Source organism: Megascapheus bottae, chromosome 21 (genome assembly GCF_031878675.1).
Source record: "Megascapheus bottae isolate mThoBot1 chromosome 21, mThoBot2.hap1, whole genome shotgun sequence".
Lineage (NCBI taxonomy): Eukaryota > Metazoa > Chordata > Mammalia > Rodentia > Geomyidae > Megascapheus > Megascapheus bottae.
The window spans coordinates 6675092-6687916 of record NC_143529.1 but is presented as its reverse complement, the minus strand read 5'-3'; the positions used below and the strand labels follow the sequence as shown (position 1 = coordinate 6687916).

The following is a 12825-nucleotide window of genomic DNA, read 5'->3' as shown; positions in this document are numbered from 1 at the left end:
ACTGTGACTTTGAGGTAAGTCAGAACAATAGGACTTTCTTAAAAATCTGAGTCCTGGAGGTAGAGCATGTATAGAGCACTTGCCTAACATGCACTAGAAAACAAAAACATTCAGTAAGCTAACACCCAAGACTTACTTACCAGTTGACCCAAGAAACTTTGTTTTAGAATCAGTGATACTTTCAAGTGATTGTGTTTAGATAAAAATCTTTATAGAAAGTTTGAGTTGTTTTAAAAATTATACAAAATTGTGTTTACAGCACATTTATTTGTTAAAAGTTTTACTACCTCTTTCAGTGATTTAATTTTAGCACACTTTATTTCCTTCTGCTTTTAAATGTTGGTATGACATAGAATTTTCTTGAAAATAAACTTTGTACTGATTTATTTATATTGAATTATTCACCTCAAGAAAAGAATCTCCTAAGTAAAAACCAAAACCATAAAAATATACTGCAAGCATTCTAATTTGTAAAGCAATATTCTATATGAAAACGGTCCATAGGAATAGAACACATGGACACATTTCTCCATAATGTATATCACAAATAGTAAGATTGTTACACATAATTTTATGTACACTGCCAATAAAGTTAAACACTTTATAAACATCAGATACATTTATTTTGTTACATATCCTGACTTCATTTTATAATGTAATTATTAATATATTATTTGACCTTATTGGTAAGGTATATAATCTTACCATAATCTACTTAATAGACTATATTCCTCTTTGACAAAATAACAAATATTTCTTCACATCTGAACAGAATATCAAATGATTTGTCTCCAGAAAAGTCCACTGTGAGGTAACAAGCCAAAATACATATTCACTGATCATCAAATTATGATTTCATTATGAAAGCAGAGAACAGAAGAATGATAAAATCAAAGGGACAAGGGACAGGGCCAAGAAGAGATAAAACATTCAAATCGTATTTTCAGCTCAGAAGAAGTTAGGAAGACACAACCAGAAGATAAACTGAGTCATGCTACCAGTAGACAGTCTGGCAAAGTTAGGCATTAGATATCACTCAAGGTCAAGAGCTTCATATTCATTTTGCAATGTAAAGCAAAGGTATTATTCTTCCAAAAGAGGGAAAGTGAAAACAATAAAACAAAAACACTACGGTTTAAGTGGAAATCACTAAACATATGCACATTTTATTATTTTACAGATACAGGCTCTAAAAGAATGCAAATATCTAAAATTAGAGCAAAATGTAAAGTAATGATGGAACATTAATTATACTTAAGAGTTAGCAGACTTGACTAGAGTCAACATAGTAACAGGATAGATGGGTTGGTCTCTCACAACTTACTCCATTCTTACAGCAAAAAGTAGACAATGTAGAATGGACAATGTAGAAATGAATAGGGAAGGTGATGTCCAAAATTTACTTTGTAAGAAAATTTGGTCCCATGGACCAATTTGCTGAACCTTGATCTTTAACTACATGGTTAAAAATTTCTACTTAGTAGGACAACTGTACAGGCAAATGATATTTTAAAACTCAAAAGTTCAAAATATAACAGTAAATTTAGGGAAAAAATGTCTAAGTTTGTAAGGGCACACATGAAATGGTTTCTTCTGGCTTATAGATACTAAAGTAATAGCACAATAGGATGTGTTCCTTTATTGCTGCTATTTTTCTTTTTACTACATAGAAGGAAAATAAATTTAAAACTTAACCTAGTCACTTAAAAGTTGTAGATAGTTGGGCTGGGAGTTTAGCCTAGTGATAGAGTGCTTGCCTAGCATGCACAAAGACCGGGGTTCAATTCCTTGGTACCACATACATAGAAAAAAAGCCAGAAATGGTGCTGTGGCTCAAGTGGTAGAGCTCTAGCCTTGAGAAAGTCCAAGGGCAGTGCTCAGGCCCTGAGTTCAAAGCCTAGGACTAGCCAAAAAAAAAAAAAAAAGTTATAGATAATTAAGTTGGGCGCTGGGGCCAAAAAAAAAAAAATGTAGATAATTAAGTCGGGCGCCAGTGACTCACCCCTGTAATCCTAGCTATTCAGGAGGCTGAGATCTGAGGACTGTGGTTCAAATCTAGCCTGGGTACAAAGCCGGTGAAACTTATAACTCTAATTAACCATCAGAAAACTGGAAGTGGCGCTGTGGCTCATGTGGTAGGTCATTAGCCTTGAGCTGACGAGCTCAGGGACAGCACTCAGGCCAGAAGTTCAAGCCCCAGGATGGACACACACACAAAAGTTGTAAATAACTTGAAAAGATTAACACCTCTTTTATAGTTCATAGCAGTTCTCCTAACAATACTCTGGTCCTATGAAAGTACATAATCTTATTGTATCAGTAGGATGAGGATACATCCAACAACTTATGGATTCAATGTTTGTTTCTAAAATCCTTTTCTGAATTGGTGGATCTCCAAAAGCAGAATACATAGTAAAGATAAAAACTTCTTGCTTGTTAAAAACATCTACAGTAGTATTCACTGATAGTTACCTCTTTTAGCAGCAAAATATCTAAAAAAAGTAATTATAAAATGTAATTGTACAACTAGGTACTGCCATTATCTTTTTGATGGTAAAAATACTTAAACAAGATTTTACCCCTATATTTGGACCAACCTATAACCACCAAGTGGCATCCTATTACATCTTTCAGCATTAAATTCTATTAAGTACACAATCCTACATCTGAGCAATCAAATTCTTATATTAACATTTCCTGCCAAGTGTCAGTGTCACCCCATCTGTAATCCTAGCCACTCAGAAGGCTGAGGATTATAGTTTGAAGCCAGCCTGGGCAAGAAAGTCCATGAGCCACAGCTGTACATCCAGCTGTGGCTCAAGTGGTAGAACTAGACTAGCCTCAGACAGCACACTTACCTGAGATCAAGTGCCAGGCCTAACACCCCCCCCCCCACACACACACACAAACTCCCCACTGTTGTTTGTGATGTGACAAGGTTCTATAGTATTCTAAATATTATGGTAACCTATCTAATGAGCTAGAAAGGATTTCAGTTCTTAACTGAGAAACTTTAGTCTAATTTGTAAATTGCTTCATACATATTAAAGACTTTTAATATTCCAGTAAAGTTTTATAGCTTGAGAATATATGTGGTTATTTGGGAGAAAAAACAAAAAAAATAAAAAAGGAAAGAAAAGCCCTTCATGAAGTCACTGTGTAGCCCACCAAAGAACTTCTAGAAAACAGAAAAGGTAACAACAGTTTAAAAATAGTGGTAGGGCCAGGAGTGTGGCCTAGTGGTAAAGGGCTTGCCTAGCATGAACAAAGCTCTGGGTTCGATTCCTTAGTACCCACATACACAAACAAAGCTGGAAGTAATGGTGTAGCTCAAGTGGTAGAACATTACCCTTGAGGAAAAAAAAGGTGCAAGGATGATGCCCATACCCAGACCCAGAGTTCAAGGCCTAAGATTGGCAAACTAAAACCTTATAGCTGGTAATAATTTCAAACTTTTAGAGTTCACATAAATGAGGAAATCTTGTGGTTATGAAAAGGATCCTGAGACTCATAGAAGTTTTTTCAAGTCACTTGTCTAATAGACACAAACAACAAAAAACTCATGTGAATCTGATATTTTCAAACTTTATTGTTCAGTACAGTAGAAATACACTTATATGGAATAAATTAAGCCAGAAAGCAGATTTTTGTATCACCCTTTTCAAAAAACCCAGAATAAAAATTTTAATCATTCATATACAGTGTTAATTTCAAAGATATATCTTTAATGTTATTCATTTCTCATTTGGGGGAGAAAAAAAAAAACCCACATATCCTTTTCCAAGGTAACTTGACATAGTTTTCTCTCCACCCAATTTTCTTGCTTCTTAGAAAATTGGGGACTAAGAATCAAAATTAACCAACTTGGAAAGACGAGCTGGACAAAGTCCAAAGGTACATCTGGTCTATTCTGCTACCATAATTAGTTTAATACGATCTTTTGAAAATGTGCAAGTGAAACTGAGCTCAAAGCATGTAGAAAATAAGGCCACTAGGGGGCAACCTCACACTGTTGACACTTCCAATGGGCAGTCACTATAAAATGTAAACTATGTGTATGTCCTATGCATTTATATAAACAAAACAAAAATATGGATATGCTTTATTTGTATGTAGATATGTGTAACACAGATACATATATTATCATATGTGGATTTCTAGGTATCAAATTCCAAGTAGAGTCTGTGCTCTATCACTAGTGAGAGCCCCAGCCCTACAATGTATTTTTCTGTTTGTTTTAATGTCATCGGTACTATGTCCCCTTCAAGGATTCTGGTTTGGCAAGTAAAACAAACATATAGTAATAGAAATGCAAGTAAGGAGGTAAACTACTCTATGGCTAGTGATCATGAGTAACAGAGCAAAAATAGTGCACTCTCTGAGGCCTAGAGCCATCAAAATTCATTCTGACTCAAATAGTAAATTATCTGCCTTGAGTTCAAACCCCAGTAACACACACCAAAAACAAAAAACAAACAAAAAAAAACATTCTAAATGGTGATGAAATGAGTGATATGGGCTAAGATGCATTAGATTCATAAATTGCTTTGTTAAATGGCAACTCCTTTGTACAGTTTCTTAAAAACAATTTTCAGAAATCATTCTGGGGTTAGTCATTACCAAAAGAAAAGAAAATGAGAAAATCTGTTGATGATTACATAAAAATGAATTAGGTATCTAAATTATGCCTTACAAAGTAAACTCAAGATAAGTTTTATGGTACTTCTAGTTCACAAATAACAATTTGCACAAAAAATAGTAACTATTTTCACACTTTACTGAAAACTAGGTTTTTATTCTTACTCCAAAACCTCAAGATCTTTTCATTACTGGCCAGGACCAAGGGTGGATAAATGATAGGGGTATAGAATATTGTCAAACTTTATTTGCTTTAATTTTAAAGAAATTATTTTACAAAGATGAGCACTTTAGTGTTGGAACAATTTTCCCCCATTATTGATAAATCACTTAAGGATAGCGGGTAAAAGGGACATTTATCCTCTACAGTAGAGTCAGCTAAGATCAAGGCCTTCTCGAAGTACTTTAAACCAAGTGCCCTCCCCCCCCAAAGGGGGGGGGAGGAGTATCAGGGAATAGTGGTACAGCACCCCTAAAGTAGAGTCATGATCCTAAAACCTAGGGCCTCCTAGGTCACACTTAAAACAGACTTTGCCAAAGCAAAATGAAGAAAACAGTAGTTCACAAAAATGATGGGGAGGGGTGAGAAACTGTTAGCTTTTAAGCTGTTTGTGGAATAAAAACTGGTAAAACAGGTTAAGCACCTCAACATAAAATCTTACATGTCAAAAATATATCTACACCTGACTTCAAGTTTGACCTGAGTCTAAAAAATGTTTTTGAAAATATTTCAAAATTAAGAAATAAAAAAAAAGCTCAGAGTCCCTAACATTTCAAATAAGACATCCAACCTGTATAGCTGGCCAAGGTACAGCTGGCCAAGGCACATCTCAAGTTTCCCCAGGCTTTCCCAGCCCAGGTCACTTCACTTTGTATAGGGTCTACTGACTCCCAAATTCAAGTTAGCGAATTTGAACAGGGGAAAAAGGATGTATCCTACTTTTAATTTAACCACTGAAATTCAATTAACCACTGATATTTGTCTTCCCTCCATTATTCCTGAATGCAGGCCAAAATTACAGCACCATGTCACAGGAAATTTTTTTAAAAAATTAGAATCCTTAAATATCATGTAAAAACTTGACTGTTGGCATTAAGCAATTAAGCAAGCCATAATGCTATGTAATGCTTCTCAGTGATTACTTCCAAGATAACTGTTATGATCCTACATAATTTGTAACATTTAAATCCAGTAGTCTTGACGTTCGAGCCACACACACACAAAAGTTTTTGGTGTTTTTTTTTTTTTAAATGCGGGCCAAGCCCGTCACTGCTTTTTATTTTTACAAAATTTATCCCTGACATTATGTATTTGTTGCTCTCCCTTGGTGTGACGTTCACTTACACTCAGGACGTGGGCTCTGTCTGGCACGGATCCCCTGAGTCTGGAATGAAGGACTGACTCATAGCAACTCAGAATTATCCGCATCTAATTATTACAGCAACTGACTCAAATCGTCTGCAGAACAGGAAGTTCTACTATCAAACCATACAGCGGGGGGGGGGGGGGGGGGGGTCGGAAAACGGACTCCATTCTGATTTTTCTCCTTAAAACCAGGTGAGGTCTTTACAACTGAAACACACAACACTGTAAAACCTGTCACACGCGAGGTTTGCTCCAAGCACTACCTCAGTTGGCACAGGTAAACCCGCCGCAGTTAGCAGGGAAGACGTATATTAAAGGAGTGTGTGTGTGTGTGTGTGTGTGTGTGTGTGTGTGCGTGTGAGAAAGAGAGATCTTCCTTTTCCCTCTAACTCACTTCTCTGTCTCAGGTACTGGGGGGGGGGGAGAACGGGGAGGGGGGTCCCCCCGATCTGCACGTGCTCAGCTCCATACAATCACCCCGCGCGCACCGGCTCCCACGTGAACCATCTCCATGGGAGCCACAGGAAGACCTCCCACGTCACGTCGCCCAGGGGGTCCCCCGGGGCTCGGACCCCCATCACCCCCCACCCAGCGAGTCGACCCGGTTTCCATCGGCGGCCCCCCCCCAGCCGCGCCCACGCCGCCCTCCACCTAGGAACAAAGCCTGGGCCGCCGCGCCACCCCCACCCCCGCGCCCAGACTCGCCCCGCACCCCTCCTCTCCAGGAGACCCCCACCAGCCCCGCCTGGGCTTCTGTTCGGTTGGCGGGAGGGGGAGGAGGTGGGGAACGAACCCCCCGCGAGGCCTCTGCTGCGGGCGCGGGCGCCGCCGCCGTCCGTTACTCTCCGAGGCCGGAACCGCGGCGCTCGGGCTCCGTCCCGGGGTCCCCGCGCCCGGCCCCGGCACGACTACCCCGCAGGACCAGAGAAAGGGTCGAGGAAGCCGTGAAGACCTCCCTCCCTCGCGCCCCCGGGGCCTTCCCCCCCTCCCCCGGCCCACCGTCCCTCCCTCGGCGCGCGGGGTCCACGCCGCGGCCCCGGACACCGCCCCGGACGCCCGCGCGCAGCCCCCCAACCGCCGCGGCGCGCGCCCCGGGCCGCCGTCCCGCCGCGGCCCGGCCCGCGCAGCCACCCCGACCCCCCGCGGGAGACCGAGCGGGACCGGGGGTCCCCGCGGACGGGGCCGGACTGCCGCCGCCGGCCGAGCCCCGGGCGGCCCCGGGCGCACACGAGGAGCCGCGGTGCCCCCACGCGCTGCCCGCCGCGCGCCCCGCTCCGGCTCGCCGCCGCCGACGCCGGCTGCAGCAGCTGCGGGAACCCCGAGCGCCCCGATCCCTCGGGAACCCCGTCCCGGATCCCCGTTTCTGTTCTCCCCGGCTACCCCCACGCAGTCCCGGGACTCGCAGCCTCCGCCGCGCATGGGGCCGGTTCTGGGGGAGGGAATGTAAACAAATCGGGGTTTTATAGTTACCTCACACTCGAGTGCCGTGTGCATCTCCTCTCCGCTCGGTACCAAACCCCGGCTGCACCAAATCGTGTATTCACCAAAGCCGACTGCGCTAACTGCGTCGCGGAGGCCAGCGCGCCCGACGCCCGGTTACGCCGACGGCGTACAAGGCCCAGTGAGGTCCCTGCGCAGCCGCACCCGGCCCGCCTATGGGTGCTACGCTCCGGGCGTACACGCACCACCCAGCCATTCACTTCGGAAGCGCGGCTGGCGTAGGGAAACTGCACCACTCGCGGATTCTACACGGATGGCCGGAGCCACAGGAAACTCGAGTCTACGCAAACTGCGGAGATCCGGGGCTCTGCGCTAGTTTTGTTCCAAGAAAGGACGCCGCGGGGGCCGCGGGGGAGTTGGGACGGCTTCTAACGCATGCGTGGAGTGCCCTTTCCCACTGGCCATCTCGCCCGGCGTGGCACATCACGGAGAGCCGAGGCCTTGGGCAGGCGGGCCAGGGATGGACGCGCTCTGAACAAACGTCTTATTTAGCCGAATGATTTCAGAGTGATAACTGAGGACTTTTTTTTTTTAATGCAGGAGTTAAACAACTACGTTAAATTAGTCCCTCCTCCTGTTAAAGTAATCGTTTCCATCTTAGGAGGGAAAAAAAATACACTTTAATGCTAAGAAGGAGGGTTTTGCATAACCTCCCAACACACACACACACACACACACACACACACACACGCACACACACCACCGCATCCCCCTATTTAAAATGCACTTACTGAAGGCCTTCCAAAACTAAAAGGAAAAGTTGAGTCTCGACAGCATGCCTTTCATTTCTCGCAGACTCCTTCCCAACTTTTTTTTTTTCCCCCTCACCACCTCCTACTTACTGATGAGTGGTTTTACCACCTCAAGGCAAAAGCTCTGATCAGCCGAACAGTTGCACCGACTCAAGCCCGCACCGTGCTCATTCTTGCTCCCATTCCCATGCCATACCACCCTGTCTCCTCTGCATGGTCTCCTCCCCTCTTCTTAAGCAACTTAACAACCCACATTTCCCTTAAATGGTGGCTCTGGAAAGTTGCCCTTTGCTTCACAGCTCTGTTTCCTGGCTCTTAATTCACAGGTTGAGGCTCATTTGTATTCTGCCTGGGGTGCTTGTGTTTCTGTATTCAACCAGAATCTGCTAATAGTGCGAGGGAATTCTAGGGGTGCCTCACTGATGTCTAACGGAGTGCATATAACTATGACCAATAATGCAAGGCAAACTTTATGTGCAGGTTACATCCAGGGGGAGGGGGGCTTTCCTTGTATATTATTTTAATAACCACAGCATAGTAGAAGTATTACTTATCCAGAAACGGAAGCAAAAGAAATGTAGATGATTCACGTGTGATTACAGAGCAGAGAGAAGAGCATTGGTATCCAAACTTCTTCAGTATGGCTGCAAAGTTCTCCTAACCTGCATATTGTCCCTTCATAGAAAGAAGGTTGTTTGGTAATTTGTGACTACAGAGCACATCTTTTACATACATAGTAAATGCCTGCCCAGGTGCTAGGAGATTAAACTTCTATCCTCCCTTGTCTTGTTTGGAGACACCAACCTATGATCTTACTGGAACTCACAAAGGAAGAAAGAAATCCTAAAGGGATGAAGGAAAGAATTTCAAGTTTCACTCCCTTGCCATTTTTGAAGGAGAACAGTCATGGTCCTTAGACTCTTGGAGAAATTCAGAAGATAGTTTTACAAGTATTCTGAGAAGTATTCTAGACCTGAATCTTTATAAAGTTCATAAAATTATGATGCCAGGTCTTTGAATCTAAAACGTAGAGAAAACATTCAAGCCAGGTGCCTGTGGTTTTCACCTGTAATCCTAGCTACACAGAAGGCTGAGATCTGAGGATCATGATTTGAAGCCAGCTGGGTGGGAAAGGAAAGTCTGTTGAGACTCTCTCTTATCTCCAATAAACTACCCAGAAAAGGCCAGAAGTGTTAATGGCTAGTTAATCACTAGCCTTAAGCAAAAAGAAGCTTAGGGACAATGCCCAGGTCCCAAGTTCAAGCCCCAGGACAGATTACCCTCATAGTTTAAGGCTCATAAGTGTTCAATTGAACACATTATCATCACCCTTAACATACACATTTCTGTCAAGTAGCATGCCCCTACTTGCATTCTGTACTGCCTTTTAGTTATGTATTTACAAGGTTGTTGTACCTACAAGTGTAGCTAAACCCTGATCAAATACTGAAACACTTCCATGTAAGTCGATCAATAGTTACTACTCTGAGTCCTCCAGGCTTTCCACCTCTGTCCTAGTCTTTCAAGATTTCTTCAACCTCCAGATTTTAGAAATTTAAAGGTTAAGATAGTGGCCTTGAGACTCAAATCCTAAGCTATTTGTTGGTACCTATTCTTTATATTTTCAGTATCACCCCTCATAAAATTATATAGTAAGATACTTGCAAATAAAGATCATGTTTCCAAGTACTTTTGTAAACTCACTCAAGTGTTCATATCCATTCACATAAATGCACACTGATTTGGGCAGACCCTACAGCAAAATTATTAACTAAGAGAAACAACCAAGCTACAAAATTTCTACTAGGAAAAAGAATTCTGAAAGCAACTTTTATGTTTACACAAAATCACTTGCTGTATTTAATAATGAGTAATATAGCAAAACTATCACTAAAACAAATGACTACATATTAGTATAAGGACTATCCCCACCCCGAAATATTTTATTAGTTGAAAAGCAAGTTTCAAGGAATTTCTAATATGTTAAAATCATTGAATTTTCTTAAAGGTTGTTAAGCTACTTTTCCCATCCATTTTATTTATAAAGAAGTTCACTGAAAGCACAAGCACAGTGTAAGTGGCTTCTAAGACCTGGGGCAGGAGAATGTATCCAGGTAGGAGTAAATGATTTATTTTTTTTGCATCCCCACACAATATTACGCCACAGATGGAAAGTTTTAAATGCAACTTAAGTGTGACCTATTACAGTAGTAGAAATAAAAATCATACCTCAGCCAAATGCAGTAGCTCATGTGTCTAATCCTAGCTACTCAGAAGACTGAGATCTGAGGATCTTGGTTCAAAGCCAGCCCAGGCACTAAAGTCCATGAGACACTTATCTCCAATTAGCCATTAGAAAACCAGAAGTGGCGCTGTGGCTCAAGGGGGTAGGGTAGTAGCCTTGAGCTGAAGAGCTCAGGGACAACGCCCAGGCCCAGGCAGAGTTCAAGCTCCATGACAGACAAAAAAAATCACACCTCACATCCTTATCAATAACTGTGATTGAAGGAAGGCCACATAATAAACTTCACTTTCCCCCTTGAGTAGAAGATTGTCACCATCCACAGCAGTAAGAGTTTGAAAAATTAAATCTATGAAGAATATGAATAACTAACACATTCGAACTTCCAAACTCAACTGCTCTTTCTATGAATTAAGATTCGCAGTCACCAAAGAGAAAGAAACTTCCTTAAATTCATCTTCAGTTTTAACTCAGATTTTCATATGGCCCAAAAGGTTTAATCAGAAAAGGTTAAGTGTTATAGAGATCACTAATCAGTGGTATACAAAAGAATAAATTATGCTGATAAATCACTGGGTAGAATCAAGGTACCAGAATGATGTTTAAAAATTAAGGGAGGAGCATAAAAATTATCCAAGTGGCTTTAATACTAAGGTGAAAAATTAGTAAATACCCATTCCATTTGAGCGAGAGGGAGGAAGGGAGGGAGGAAAGGTGGAAGGGAGGGAGGGAGGGAGGGAGGGAGGAAGGAAGGAAGGAAGGAAGGAAGGAAGGAAGGAAGGAAGGAAGGAAGGAAAGGAGGGAAGGAGGGAAGGAGGGAAGGAGGAAAGGAAATGGGCCTCCTCAGATTCACGTAGTTCTCCCTCTTGTAGAGTTCAGCTACAGCCTGTCCTTTGCCTGTTTCTAAAAGAGTAAGCCTATGTATCTGAGAAGGCTATCCTCATTTGCAGAGCCAGCACTGTGAGATGGCAGGAAGAGATAAACCAAGCCAACACCGGTGACAGATTAGTTTGACTGTTGTTTCTTGTTAAGTGAAATCATTCTGAACCAGTAGGCTTCTGCAGAGACAGAGAGAGTTTGGAGATAGAAAACAGCACAAAAATGTAAGCAACTCCCACCCAGAGGACAAAAGCTAATTTCTTTATGATTTATGTAGATGATTCTAACATTAGACTAGCCAGCTACTTTGACTCACCATAGAGCAAGGCAACCAAAAGACTGTTGGTTTGAAGCATCTCTACTATAAAAGTGATGAAAATAGGTTTTAGAATTGCCTCTAGGTCATCAATCAATTCTTTAGTAAAGAAAACCAAGTCAGGCATGGTGGTTCAAGCCTGTAAATCCTAGGGACTCAGGCGGCTGAAATCTGAGGATCCTAGTTCACGGCCAGTCCAGGGAACTAGAGTCCATGAGACTTATCTCCAATTAACCACCAGAAAATGTAAGTGGAGCTGTGGCTTAAGGGGTAGGGAGGTAGCCTTGAGCTGAAGAGCCCAGGGGCAGCACCCAGAATTCAAGTCCCACAATTGACAAAAAGAAAAGAAATAATAATCGTTAGCCAATGATTATTTTAAAGAGATTGGAGAAGGGGAGGAGAGGAAAACAAAATTTGCAGAGCATTTTCAACATTCAGGGTCCAGCAGATGAATGAATAAAGGGCAAAAAAAAATGACTGAGAAAAAAAGGGCCAGAAATGTGGCTAAAAGACCAGGGTTTTTACTTAGAGAAAAGGAATTCAACAAGGAAGAAAGAATCAATTGTCAAAAGCTGTTATCAGGGGCCGGGAGTTTGGCCTAGTGGTAAAGTGCTTGCCTAGCATGCACGAAGACCCAGGCTCGATTCCTTGGTACCCCACATACATAGCAAAAAGCCAGAAGTGGTGCTGAGGCTCAAGTGGTAGAGTGCTAGCCTTGAGAAAGTCCAAGGACAGTGCTCAGGCCCTGAGCCCAAGCCCAGGGCTGGCAAAAAAAAAAAAAAAAAAAAAAGCTGTTATCAGCCCAGAAAAAATGAGGAGAAGACATGTCGGCTATACTTAGCAATGTTGAGGCCAATGGAAAATTTGACAAAGCAATTTGAGAGAGCAGTCAGGAGAAAACTGATGAGGCTATATTCAAAAGAGAACAATTAAGAAATATAGGATTTGCTAAAAGATGGTGATGGCTAGAGTAGGAACTGGGCATATGAGATTGCTATAAAAGATTCCTCTCGGCCGGGAGTTTGGCCTAGGGGTTAAAGTGCTTGCCTAGCATGCATGAAGACCCGGGTTCGATTCCTCGGTACCACATACATAGAAAAAAGCCGAAGTGGTGCTGAGGCTCAAGTAGTAG

The 12825-nt window shown here is 42.4% G+C and overlaps 1 protein-coding gene across 4 annotated transcripts in view; it reads right to left on the bottom strand.

Annotated features, from left to right (window-relative positions):
* The window catches only part of Slc39a10 (solute carrier family 39 member 10), a 114491-nt gene that overhangs the window by 42134 nt on the left and 59532 nt on the right, over positions 1-12825 (bottom strand). Inside the window, exon 1 of one of the 4 annotated variants that reach the window (XM_090354515.1) lies at positions 7475-7583. The exons of 2 other annotated variants lie outside the window; for them this stretch is intronic. The gene's annotated coding sequence lies outside the window, so the exon portion shown is untranslated. Of the gene's footprint in view, positions 1-5983; positions 6149-7474; positions 7584-12825 lie in introns of those variants that run through there. One more of the 4 variants, XM_090354517.1, reaches the window with a different exon arrangement.